At 44.7% G+C, this 14,244-nt stretch overlaps 1 pseudogene; it reads right to left on the bottom strand.

Annotated features, from left to right (window-relative positions):
* Positions 1–1,724: 1,724 nt before the first annotated feature.
* Positions 1,725–7,483, bottom strand: LOC122122030 (annotated as a pseudogene).
* Positions 7,484–14,244: the final 6,761 nt, after the last annotated feature.

Genomic DNA, 14,244 nt, shown 5'->3' with positions numbered 1-14,244 from the left:
TATCACCACGAAACTCCCCTTTATGACAAATATATACTAATAAAAACAATTGTCTTTTAAAAAGAACAATGATAACCAATATCATACTTAATAGTGAAACCACATGTACTTATTCTAAGATCAGGAACAAGATAAATACTTTTAATTTGCACTGTACTGGAGTTGCTAGCAAGGTCAATTTGACAATAGAAACTCACGTGTCCAGGTAGATAGGAAGGAGTATAATTATGTGCAGATAACATTATCTTTTTATCTGTGCCACCTTGGGGCTTGAACTCAGGGCCTTGATGCTGTTATCTGAGCTTTTTCACTGACGGCTAGAGCTCTACCATTTGAGCCACAGCTCCACTTCCAGCTTTTTGATCGTTAGCTGGAGATAAGAGCCTCAGGGACTTTCCTTTCCTACGCTGGCTTTGAACTACAATCCTCAGTTCTAAGTTCTATGTGTAGCTAGGTTACAGGCAGCAGCTTCTGGCTCCCCATGCTAACATCATCTTTTATTTAGAAAATCACAGGGATTCATAAAAATTATTATAGTCAAAAATTGAGTTAAATGAAGTAACAGGATATAATGTTTATGTAAAAGTAATTGGACTTATATGTGTAAGAAATCAACAATTTAAAAGGAATGTAGGGAGTCAATTTTATATTTACGCTAGTATCAAAAATAAAATACTTAGAAATAAGTTAATCCAAAATGTAACCTTGAACAATGAAAAACACACTACACAGCTAGTTTTGGAAGTATCCCAATTTTTACTTTATCCTTATCTCCTTGCCTCTGAGAAATTTAACAGAGATTATATTTTTTGTCCTTTATATTGTTACAGGTGCTCTCAGATTAAAGTCTACACATCCCCTATGTCCTTATGATCTCCATTTTCATGAGTAACAGCTGAGGTCTACAATAAATGGAGGACTGAATATTGGGCATGAAAGTGTTCCACCCAATCCTTCCCAATCACATTGTATGTAAAAGATCATCAAAAATCACAATGAATGTTTAAGAGAGAGAAGCAAAGGATGTAATTAAGATAGGAGAGAAGGAGACAATGGATTTATTCCACAGTCTAATGGATGAAGGTATGGGAAAACAAGACTGAGGTCCCCTAGATATGTAGTTTTGAGTTACTGAGAGGAACTTTTAGGATCAGAGAAAATGTAGGAATTCAAGCCAAGGTAAGGCATACAACATGGAAAGACAAAAACAAGACGTTTGGGGACAAGGCTTAAAGCCTCATATCCTCATAACCCACCCTGAACTTCACTCCTTACCCACACCCACATTCACCTAGATTACCCCAAACCACCATCTCTTTGAAGAGCAATTGAGGTGGTGTCCCATGGTCTAAGAAACCCTGGTAAGGGAACTTTCCCTAGTTAGATGAGGAATTATGAAAAGAAAGGCAAGTAGAGCACTACACACAGTATCCAGGCTCTGAATTCAGGCCACAGGATCAACAAAATATAAAATAAAATAAAGGAAAAGAGAAAAGGAAGGCAGGCAGGCAGGCAGGCAGGCAGGCAGGCAGGCAGGGAGGGAGGGAGGGAGGGAGGGAGGGAAGGAAGGGAAGACAGGGAGAGGGAGGATGCTCTGAAAGGAAAGACAAAATTCAGGTCTGTCTTAGAAACAACCAAAAGCTCCTTAAGATTTCATAAATAGAAATTGGGAGTTTCTGGGAAAATAATCATCATATATGTTGTTAAATCTAATTGACAAGGGTCGAGAAGCTCGCGCTGAATGGAGGACACCAAGAGATGTTCTCATGCAAAAAGCAAAGGGCTTTTATTCGAGCAGGCTCGGGCTCACAGCATGACCTTAAACCAGTCAGCAGCTGAGAGCCCCGAGCTTTCCTGAGGGTGACCTTATATAGGACTTTATTATCCATTATGGCAAAGCCCGCGCATTAGTAGCCAATAGATTTAAAGTATCGCATCGGGTCTGCACGCAGGCAGCCAATCATTTTACACTGAGTCACATACTTTTACCAATCATCTTAAGGAGAGATACATGTCCTAATTTGGGCTAGTAAGAGATACGTGCCAAACTGCATGTGCGTGTGGACCCTTGGAATGGGGACCCTTGGAATGGGGAAGGGACCTTTTAGACACAGTTTCCTGGAACAGTGCTGGTGCCTTTTGTTTGTTCCCTTGTTCCCTTTAGGTTGGGGTTGGGTAACTGCTTGCAGGCTGCAAAGTTTAGATAACAGGATGTGGGTTTATTCTCATGTCCTGGAGGGAGAGGCTGTTCCCTCATAATAAGGGGGTGCCTCAGAAAGGCAGAGCCAACAGGACCGAGTGAGGTCACTTTTGGTGGAGTTAAGGACGGAGTAGGCTCCCTTAATCAGGTTGTATAAGGGGGGCATCAGGGGCGTCCCCATGGTTGTTGATGGAGAGTGTGGTCCCCTGAAGTTGCCGGGGTGGTGCTTTTCTGAATGGAGGCGTGGGTTGTGGTTATATTCTTGGGTAGCGGGGCTTGGGGTACCCGAGGACGGGGACGAAGGACAGGGTTCGGTCCTACCACCACTGGATGAGTCAGGGGCTTCTGACGGAGGGTGATCTTAAACCAGAGGCCATCGTCATTTCCCTCCTTGTAGAGGCGTAACCCCCAAGTCTGACCTTTTTGCCATTGGGCTAGATTTTCAACCTGTTTCCCTGGTTCTGTAAAGGTGATGGACAAGGGGTTGCAGAGAGCCTGCTTTGAGCAGTCCGCCGCGGAGCCCTTTTTAACCTGAATCCAATCATGACTCGAAGATGGTCTCCAATAGGCATCCCCAGTAGTCTCACATCCCCACTTGGCACAGTATAGGGACTCAGGCCCTCCACACTTTAAAACTTGCTTCCTATTTCTCCTGTCTCTAGGACAGACATAGAACTCCAGCCCGCGGAGTTCAGCACGGGATTGTGGGTTTGAGCATCCGTACCAAGGGGGAGGGACTACTTTTACTCACCACTGCAAGTGGTTAGGGTCTTCCTGTTCTGGGATATCCCAGGTGTCCAGCCCCATGAATAGTTGACACAGGTCAGGTGTCAGGGTGGGCCACCAGGTTCTGGGGGTGTGGTCGCCTCCAGTTGACCAGACGACCTGCCCGGTAGCAGTGCTGACTTCCCAAACCAGGCGTTGGGGGGAGTGTGGATTAGCTGCTGAGCCAGCTCCTAGGTTACAGGGTAAGAGTACCAGTAGGAGAAACAATACCAGTTCGTCGGCCGCGAAGTTTAAGGGGATTATCAGTCTTTTCCAATTTCCAGTGGGATCCCGGCTGGGGTGCTGGATTAAGATGGGAGGCATGGATCCAGGCAGCGATGCCGTCGACCTTTACTGTCGTAGGGGTGGTCAGAAGCACTTGGTAGGGTCCTTTCCACCGCGGTTCCAAGGTAGAAACCTGGTGACATCTGAAGTAGACGAAGTCCCCCACCTGGTAACGATGACCGCTCCGTCTCCTGGCTGATAAGAACTGGACAATTGTTTCCACAGAATACGCTGGGCTTTTTCCAATGCTCTAAGTCTATCAAGTAAGGAGGTAGAAAAAGCACAATCAAACTCAATAACAGATGATAGGTCCCTTACAGGTGGTGGAGACCAGTATAGTATTTCATAGGGGGTAAGGTTACACATGGAGGAGGAGGGGGTGATTCTAGCCCTAAACAGGGCATAGGGCAGGAGCATTGTCCAATCCTTTAAGCCAGTCTCTAAGGCCAATTTAGTCAAGGTCTCTTTAATGGTTCTATTCATTCTCTCTACCTGACCTGAACTCTGGGGCCTGTATGCACAATGTAATTTCCAATCAATCCCCAATATTTTGGCCACACCCTGACTTACCTGGGCCATAAATGCCGGTCCATTGTCAGACAAGTTCCTCCATGATCTTCTTTACCACCACGTTGGCTGTCTCCTTTTTGGTAGGGAAGGCTTCTGTCCATCCTGAAAAAGTGTCTACAAAAACTAAAAGATATTTCATGCCATACTTTGCGGGTCTCACCTCAGTGAAGTCGACTTCCCAAAACTGGCAGGGTCTTGATCCTCTCAGCCTCTTCCCCTCCGGTATCCTGGAGGGGAAGGCATTCACGACTTGACATGCCCTGCAGTCCTTGGTTACCTGGTCAGCCAAGGCCTTCCTTTTTGCTGGAGGCAGAGTCATGAATTGCCCCTGTTCTCTTAAAAAGAATTTGTAGCTTCTTGGATCCTAGATGTGTAAACTGGTGAATTTGTTGTAAACACTGGAGCACTTCTTTTTTTGTCCATGGCAGATCTTTAGGGGGCAAGCCGGCCTGACAGTCCCCCGGGATCTTTTGGGGTTGAAGTTCTTTATTTATTAGGAGTACAGCGGTGCTTTCCCGCTGAGCTACGGCCCGGGCTTCCTGGTCTACCCTCCGGTTGCCCACAGCCACGGGGTCTGAGCCATGTTGGTGTCCAGGGCAGTGGACAATAGCCAGCTCCTTGGGTAGATGTAGGGCAGAGAGGAGCTGTAAAATCTCGTTTTTGTTTTTAATCTCTCTTCCACTAAAGGTCAGCAGCCCCCTCCTCTGGTAGATTGCTCCATGTACATGAGCAGTCGCAAAGGCACAGCGGCTGTCAGTATATATGGTGGCTTTTCTTCCCTTGGCTAGCTCTAGCGCTTGGGTGAGTGCTATCAATTCCACTTTCTGGGCCGATGTCCCTTCAGGGAGTGTGGAAGACCAGACTACTTCGTCTTTACTGACCACCACTGCTCCCGCTCGCCTCTTACCTTCTTGGAGAAAGCTACTGCCATCTGTATACCACACCACCTCTGGAGTTTTCAAGGGCTGGTCTTTCAAGTCCTGCCTTACTCCCGCTTCTTCCGCCAGGACATCTTGGCAAGTGTGCAACACCGGGCCTTTGGCTTCCTCGGGGAGTAGGGTGTCTGGGTTTAGGGTAGAAGGAGGTCCGAAAACAACTCTTTCCTTATCCAAGACTTTGGTAGTGAGTAATCCTTGCATTTGATAGCCACCTGTCAGGGGGTTGCCTCACTACGCTTTCCAGGGCGTGGGGAGCAACAATGGTGAGTTTCTGCCCAGAGTCAGTTTGTCAGCATCCTTGGTTAGGAGAGCCGCTGCTCCAATAGCTTTTAAGCACCTGGGCCATCCAGCAGCTACTGAGTACAGTCTTTTTGACAGATAGGCCACCGGTCTCTTCCAGGGCCCCAAAGTCTGAGTTAACACCCCTCTGGCCACTCCCCCTTTTTCTTCAATATAGAGAGTAAAGGGCTTCTCTATATTTGGGAGTGCTAGTGCTGGAGCGGATAATAGGGCCTGCTTGATGGCATCAAAGGCCTGTTGTTGCTCATGGCCCCAGTGAAAGCTGGCATCTCCTTTTAAGAGGGGGTACAGAGGGGCCACGAGGGACACAAAGCCCGGGATCCATAGTCTACAAAAGCCAGCGGTGCCCAGGAATTCCCTTAGTTGCTTCCGATTAGCCAGGGGAGGGATCTGCACAACAGTCTTTTTCCGAGCTTCAGTCAGCCATCTCTTTCCCTTTCTCAACATATAGCCCAAGAAGATTACTTCTTTTACACATATCCGGGCCTTTTTGGCCGAGGCTCTGTACCCCAGTCTGGCTAGTTCGGACAGTAATTCCCAGGTCCTATACTCACAGTCTTCCCCGGGAGAGGCCATGAGGAGTAGATCATCCACATACTATAGCAGAGTTACCTCGGGATGTTGTAGTCTGAAAGCCTTCAGATCCTGGTGTAGGGCTTCATCAAAAATAGTGGGTGAGTTCTTAAATCCCTGCGGAAGTCTAGTCCAAGTTAGCTGTCCAGAAGAGCCCGTCTCAGGGTCTATCCACTCAAAAGCAAACAGCGACTGACTGTACTTGTGCAGGGGTAGGCAGAAAAAGGCATCTTTTAAACCTAATACAGAATACCATTGTCTTTCAGGGCTGGGAGTACTGAGCAAGTTATAGGGGTTAGGGACTGTGGGGTGGATATCTTGTACCCAGCTGTTAACTTCCCTCAGGTCTTGCACAGGTTGATAATCCTGGGTCCCTGGCTTCTTCACTGGTAGCAGAGGAGTATTCCACATTGACTGGCATTGAACCAGCACCCCCAGTCTCAAAATTTTTTGGATATGAGGCCTGATGCCCTCTCTTGCCTCCTTGCTCATATAATATTGTTTTACTTATATAGCAGTGGCAGAGGGTTTCATGGTAACCACCACCGGGGGCTGACTAGTGGCTAATCCCAGTCCAGCTATTTCTGCCCCCGCTCCAGGGAACTCCTGTAGCGATTTTTGGTCAATTTGCAGGGGGTCTGGGCTTGATCAGGAAACAGTTGATATTCGTCCTCAACTGACATGGTTAGGGCTGCAACCATGGGCTGCCTTACAGAAGGGTTGAGGAACTCCACTTTTGGCCCCCCAGGGTTAAAAGTGATCCGTGCCCTAAGTTTTGTCAACAAGTCTCCTGCCCCTGTGTCTACTTCAAAGTCAATTGGGGTCCCCTCCACATCAAAGGTTACCCTGAGTTCCGGGAGGGGGTCCGAGCCCCGTCCTCCCTAGTCTTCTTCTTCCAGGGCTAGCAAGGTAGATTGACGAGCCTGGGGCAATCTTTTTCTTCTAGGGCAGTCTCTGGCCCAATGTCCTTTTTCCTTGCAGTAGGCACATTGGTCTGAGGTCAGAGAGGACCGTCAGCGTGGGGCCCCGGTTTCCCTTCCTATCTCCCTGATCTCTAAATCCTGGCTTTTCCACTACTGTGGCCAAAATCTTTGTTAATGCTTTGTCCCTTCTCTTATCCTTCTCTCTCTCTTGCTCTCTTCCCTCTTCCTTTCCTTTCTTTGTTCCTTTTCTTCCTCAGTCTCTCTCTTATAGAAAACTTTATCTGCCTCTCTCACTAGGTCTCTTAGGGTCAGGTCCTGAAGCCCGTCTAGATGCTGCAGCTTTCGTCTAATGTCTAGTGTGGACTGTCCTATAAAAGCCATGGCGACTGATGCCCTCTGTTCCTCGGACTAAGGATTAAAAGGAGTATATCTCCTATAAGCCTCCATGATCCTTTCCAGGAATATAGAGGGTGACTCAGTGGGCCCTTGAATGACCTCTCTTACCTTAGCCAAATTGGTGGGCCTTCTAGAGACCGTGTGGAGACCCGCCATGAGAGCCCGACAATAGGAGGACAAATGCTCCCTACCTTGCAGGGTATTTGGGTTCCAGTCCAGTCTGGTTAGGGGGAAAACATCCTCAATCAGGTTTGGAAGCTGGGTCGGCCTTCCATTTGGCCACAGTACATTCTTTCTGGCTTCAAGCAGAATTCTCTCTCTTTCTTCCATTGCTAAGAGAGTATTAAAAGCTGCTGGCAATCATCCCAAGTGGGCTGGTGTGAGTACATAAGAGACGCCACCAAACCTGTCAAAGGAGTAGGTTCTTCAGAGAAAGGAGGGTTGTTATTTTTCCAATTATATAAATCTGAGGAGGAGAAGGGCCAGTATTGGAGGGCTGGCATTTCCCACCCCCCATTCTCATCATCTATCATAGGCCCGTAAGGGTGTAGAGGGAGGGTGACAGCCACGTCCACGGAGGATCCTGTGAGAGAAACGACTGTCTTCCGGCTTCGGGTCCCTTGGGTAGGGTCGGACTCCCCGGGAGGGGAAATGGTGGAAGAAGAGGAAACAGAAGAAGGGGAAGGATCAGGGGGTGGGGATACTGGTGGAGACTGAACACTACTCTGGGGGTAGGGTGGTGGTAGAGATTCAAGCAAAAATGGGTCCTGGGATTCCTGTAGGACACGAGGTGAGGGGGGATGAGGGAGCAGAAGGCTTCACCGGAAGCATAGTAGCAGAACCATATAGTGACGGGGGGGGGGGGGGGGGGGGGGGGGGGGGGGGGGGGGGGGGGAGGAATGACTTTACCCATAGTGGAGGAGATTCACACAAGTACTGCCAAGTTAGGATGAAGGCCTCCTGGTCAGGATGACCATGCTGGCCAGGGCGGAAAATAACATCTCGAACTTGTCTGATCAGAGACATGTGGAAGGACCCCTCAGGGGGCCAGCCGACATTGAAAGTTGGCCACTCTGAGGAACAAAAAGTTTGCCATTTACCATACCTCACAGTAAGAGAAAGGTTTTGGGCCGGATTTTTCACCTTGGACCAGTGGTCAAGGATCAGAGTCAGGGAAGTAGAGGGCCCTTGTCCCATAGCCGCAAACAATCAAACAATCAGGACAAAAACAAACACAACAACTATGGACAGCACACGATGAACACTTAACAAAAGACCAGAACAAACTTGCCGGCTGAACTGACAACAATTGGAAGGAATCGGAAGAAGACCTTACCCAAGGAGCGTGCGAGAGTGATCCGACCCCCTCAATGTCTAGAGGAACATGAGAGCACAGTCGGACCCCCCGGCCAGAGGAGCATGCGAGCACTCCGGCGGGACCCCCCTGTCTTTCAGAGGAGCATGCGGGAGAGCTGGGACCCCCTCGTCCTCAAGAGGAGCGTGCGAGCTCTCCGGGACCCCCTCGTCTTTCAGAGGAGCGTGCGGGAGAGCTGGGACCCCCTTTTCACCCACCAGGGCGTCCCCCAGGGGTAGGGCCTGCGGCTCCGACACGTCTGTCAGCAGCAGCCAGTGAGGGCTCACGCCCCACACCAGCGGCCACCTTGCCAAGTCCCAAACCAAAAACGGAAACAGAAACAGAAATACAGAAATGTACAAAAGTGAAACAAAAACCTAAGCGATCGCACTAACAATTAAGGCGCCTGTACTTACCCCGAGAAGCGTCCATTGGAGTCCCCCAAGCTGCCGGAGCCTATCTCGGTGGAACCTCCAACATAACAATTATGCTGCATATCCACGGAACGATTTTTATGCTATTTTATTCCCCTGGATACATAAAAGCAGTAGAAAATCTAGCGATCAATTTGGTGGTTGAGCACACTTTTTTAAAGCGAGAAAAGAGAGACCATATTCGACAATTCAAGGCAACATAGACATAACTTACATTCATCAGAATGCATGTTTAAAAAAAACGGAAATAAAAACAAAACCATCGTACTCTCATAACTTCAATCACCTTATTCGAACTAAGGATTCACAAGCAGAGCTTCCAAGAAATCATTCAGCTTACCTCCGGAAGCAAGAAGAGAAAAGCGCGCACTCTCCCAGCACACTCCTGAGACCTAGGGTCTGGCACGGGTCAAAAACCGGAAACAAGCCCACTTCCTCTAGGATGGCGGCGTGCGTTGTGGGAAATGTAGTTCTCACGGCCAGCACTGAGACGCTGAAAGCATTTTTTTTAAAGCGTCGGTCTGTGCATGCGCCTTCCCGCCCACTACTGGTGTCTTCCGTCCGTAAATTCCGGTTTCTTTCCCTTTGCCTGGCTGCTGAAAGTGCTCTAAAGTAGTTTTGCATCCGGAGGTTGGAGGCCCTAACCGGGCTCATCCTCTCTTCGGCTGACCTTGGGAGCTGTAACTTAAAGTGATCTCAGGCTCGGGGAATCTATGTCAGGTACGAACTGAGGGGCGCAATCCCGGAGTCTGCCCTCCTTGTGTTCCTCCAGCCTGGGTCTGATGAGTTTTGCTGCCATTAGACCCTGTGCCTCCAGATGCCCGAAACTGGCTCCCGAAGCTCCGAGAGCAAGTTGGATGATTAGCTGGAGAGGTGTGCGTTTATACTCCGCGACACAGAACGCGCTGTGAACCCATGTGACTTTGCCCAGCTGTAAGTCTCGAGGTAACAATTGTAGTAAAATTGTGTTGTGCTAGCCGGGTCTTGTTACATTGCAGTTGTATTTTTGGGTTCTGGGTTGTTTGTCCTAGAAGTGTCTCTGCCCTGCTCCTGCCATGTTAACCGTCTTAGCTCGAGATCACCGGTTCACGATGTTGTTTCTAGAGACAGTTTTACATAAGTCGTGAGAACTCTGACAAACCCTAAAGAGCGGAGGCAGAAAATCACAGAAAGGCGAAGATATTTTTAGCCTTCAGCAAGAATTGGTTCTACCTTCCAGAGCACATTTATTAGTAAAACATACAGTCATTTTATTTGTTTTAAGTTTTGTGGATCTACATTTTGGCGTGTGCTCAATTTGGTATTTTGTATTAATATTGCTTAAGTAACATAAAAGACTTTAATCCTTGGCTGAGGATGGTTGGTTGGGATTGTGTCACTCCTATGATCGGTATTTTATGCTCCCTTATTATTACGCCTATCTTTACTGATGTCTCATTGGCCAAAGCAAATTAAATGGCAAATGGCAGGTCATTTCACAAGCGAATTCTGAGTATTTGATAAATTTGAGAACCATGATTGAAATAGTATGCTACTACAAGAAGTATATATTGCATTCATTTTTCCTGTATAACTTTGGGTGAAAAATACTGAGTTATAACAAATATGCTTTCTGTGGTGCATAAATATATAAATAAATGAGATATAGTGAGAATGCTATGATACCTTTGCATTAATAGAAAAATAGTTCATATATTCCTAAGTGTATGTCAGTAATAACTAATTTAGTGATGTTGTAATATGCCTTTTGTTTCAGTTATTGTTATTTTGTGTGGGAATATTAGTTTTTATGAATTCTGTATATATATTAACCTAGAAATTAGTTGCTTTTATAATATCTATCTACTAACTAATGGACTGCATTCATCTTTAATGGAGAGTTTAATGCTCTACTTGATTTATAAAAGTTTCTTCTCCTATAAGGAGGCTTTATTCTTTTCCAGCCCATGTAATGTTTTGAGCAGGAAAATCTGGGACAAACTTACACTGGCTCTATCTTGACTACCTCATTTACCTCATAGCTGGGGAAGCTATGCTTCCTGAACCTTCAGTTCATTGTCATCAGCAACAAAGAATGAGTGGATCTCTGGTGAGTTACTTTTTACTTCTAACTTTGTTTTGTATTCCAACTTATTAACTTAAGGAGATCCAAGAGTTAAAATAGAAAAATAGATTGAGCTTTAGGAAAATGTTCATAAATAAGATAAAAATAGCTTGTAGATTTAGCAGATTATAAAATCTTACATTCTATCTAAATTGAGTTCAGATTTGCTTCAGTTTGTTTCTAGTTTTTCTGATATGAGAAGTAGTCACACTTGTTAGGTGATTCAGTGACACCAAGGAGGTGACTTCATGGAAGGTGAATGTTCACTGACAACTGCTCAGAAGGCACATCTTCACAAGCAACATTGAACTATCTTAATGAAGTCTTACTGAAATTGCTAAAATAGTGTGGTCATAAACACCTTTGAATGTTCTAGAGGACTGAGTTATAGCATAGAGTTGTGTGTTCTAGAAGCTCATTAGTTAAATCCCATGACTGCTTCCTAGTCTTTTGTCTTACTTGAAACTTATTTGATATAGTCTGTTGTCTTTCTAGAACTTCCTCTTTTTTTCAAAGGTGGCCTTCCAAGATTTGTTTTGCTGTTGTTTTCCTCTTTTCTCTCCTTATTCTGTTTCTTGCTCTCTTTCTTTCTTGCTCCCCAGCTTTCTTTTTTTTTTTCTTTTTTGCTAGTCCTGGGCCTTGCACTTAGCACCTGGGCATTGTCCCTGAGCTCCATCTGCTCAAGGCTAGCACTCCACCACTTAAGCCAGTGTCCCTTCTTTTCTTAGTAGTTTATTAGAGATGACAGTGTTGCATATTTTCCTGCCCAGACTGGATTCAAACCATGATCCTCAGATATCAGTCTCTTGAGTAGCTAGGATTACAGCTGTGAGCCACTGGCACCTAGCATTAGCTTTCTTTATTTCTCTCTTGCTCTTTCTTTGTATCTGTTTTTCTCTCTCTTTTTCTCTCTCAGTCCCTCCCTCTCTCCCTGTATCTCTCACTTTTTTCTTTTTACAAAAGATATATCCTAGAACTAATTTTTCTTACTGATCAATTTTCCTTTGCTGAGATGGGTCTTAGAATTGGCATGTTTCTTTCCCTATATATAGGAAAATTACAACCTTACACCCATTGATACACAGCAAAAAAATTGATATATCCTGATTCTGTTGTCTATCTCTGGTCTAATCTCATTTGATGAGGTATTACAGTTTTGTTCTTTCATCTCATTCCATTTGAATATTTTCAGTCACTGCCAGTATAAGATAGAAACCAGGTTTGATACAATGACTAGGTGTATGTATATATACATATATATATATATAATTATATAATTATATATATATTTTATATATATAATTAAAAAATATATATATAATTAAATATATATATATATTATATATATAAAATTAAAATTTGTATATATATGTATATATATATACAAATTTTAATTTTAATTTAATTTTTTTGGTCAGTCGTGGGGCTTGAACTCTGGCCTGGGCACTGTCCCTGAACTCTTCAGCTCAAAGCCAGTGCTCTGCCACTTGAGCCACAGCACCACTTCCCGTTTTCTGGTGGTTTATTGGAGATAAGAGTCTCACGGCTTTCCTGCCTGGGCTAGCTTTGAACCGTGATCCTCATATCTCAGCCTCCTGAGTAGCTAGGATTACACGCATGAGCCACCAGCACCTGGCAGGTTTTTATATTTGAAGTGTCACTGGTGGCAAAATCTGACTAACATTTGTTTAGTAATAAACTTAGATCTCATGGAAACTTTGCTTCTAGCCAACATGTATGGCAGTATATCCCTAGGAAGCTACTGGAAGAAACCATTCAGGAGGCTGGGAAGGTGGCTCAGTGGTAAGAGTGCTTGCCTCGCATGCATGAGGTCCTGGGTTTGATTCCTCAGCACTACAGAAACAGAAAAAGCCGAAGCGGTGCTCTGAGTTTGGTAGACCACTAGCCTTGAGCTGAAGAGCTGAGGGACAGTGCCCACACCCAGAGTTCAGGCCCCATGACTGACTAAAAAAACAAAGCAAAATGAAAAAATCATTCAGAAATAACTGTGATACATTGGAATAGCAGTCAATGAAAACATGTACTGCTGTAAAAGCAAGATGCACAGATTATAATAATTTATGTCTTTTGTCTATATGTGTTTGTTGTTGATACTGTTTTGTTTGTTATTGATCCATATGTCACCTATATCTCTAATAAGATTTACATAACCCCAAAATTGGTTTTTCCATATTCTTTTTGAAGATAAATCTTGTTATGTAGTCCAGGCTGCTCTTGAACTTAACATGTAGCCTTGGCTGACTGGTAATCCTTTCTGAATTTCCCAAGTTCTGAGAGTATAGGTGTGTTCCATCCTGTCTGGCTACATTAACCATTCTTAAATGTACAATTTGCTGGTATTACATATGGTCTCTTTGTTGTGTGCCCATCCCTTCCATCCATCTATAGCATTTTTCATCTTCCATGTATGAAGCTGTATAATCATTAAATATTCAGCTCCTGTTCCTCTCTACCCAAGTCTCTAAATTCATCATTCTTGTTGGCTCTATGAGTTTGTTGAACCTTGGAAGTAAAGGAAATCCTACTATGGCTGTTGCTTTGTGACTGGTGTATTTTATTTAGCTTATTGTATTCAAGGTGCATTACTGCTGTAACATGTATTAGAATATTCTTCCTTTCCAATGCATTTACCCATTCGTTTGCATGTTTCTCTGTTTTGGTTATTGTAAGTAGTTGTGAAATGATTCTCTAAATATTCATTCTAGTCCACATTTTCTCTTCTGTTGGGTACAAATCTAGAAATAGGAGTCCTGCACCATATTCTTGTGAATTTTGTAGTTCTTTTTAGGCTTCACCATAACATCTTTGATTGTTTTGCACCAAGGTTCACAATTTTTTTTACATCCTTCCTGGCACTCACTAGATTTTTCAGGGATTGGTTTTTGTTTTTCAAATAATTTCCAGACTATGGGGTATAAAGTAGGTATTTCATTGTGATTTTGATTTGTATTTATGTCATGACTAGTGATATTGAACTTATTTTTTTTGTGATTTCCTTTTTTTTTTTAATTGTGAAAATACCATACAGAGGGGTTACAATTACATGGGCAAGATAGTGAGTACATTTCTTATCAAGCATTGTTGCCTCCTCCTTTGTTTCCTCATATCATCCCTTCCCCTCTCTACCCCCACACCCCTACACCTCCCTGCCACCACCATCCCCATCTCCTCCCACCCCCCACCCTGCCAAAGTTGTAAAGTTCATTTTTCGACATAACATCTTGTACATCTCATTGTTGTAATGGATCCACCTGTAACCCTATTTAAACAGTTTGTTTTTTCCCTCCCCTCCACAAATTATACCAACATCAGATACAGTGAAAGTAGGGCTTATACCCTGGGGGAGGTACATACAAAGCAACAAAGAAATCATCTTATAAA

The sequence above is a fragment of the Dipodomys spectabilis genome, unplaced genomic scaffold, assembly GCF_019054845.1.
Source record: "Dipodomys spectabilis isolate Male_0828 unplaced genomic scaffold, ASM1905484v1 ptg000201l, whole genome shotgun sequence".
NCBI lineage: Eukaryota > Metazoa > Chordata > Mammalia > Rodentia > Heteromyidae > Dipodomys > Dipodomys spectabilis.
This window is presented reverse-complemented; position numbering and strand designations above follow the sequence as displayed.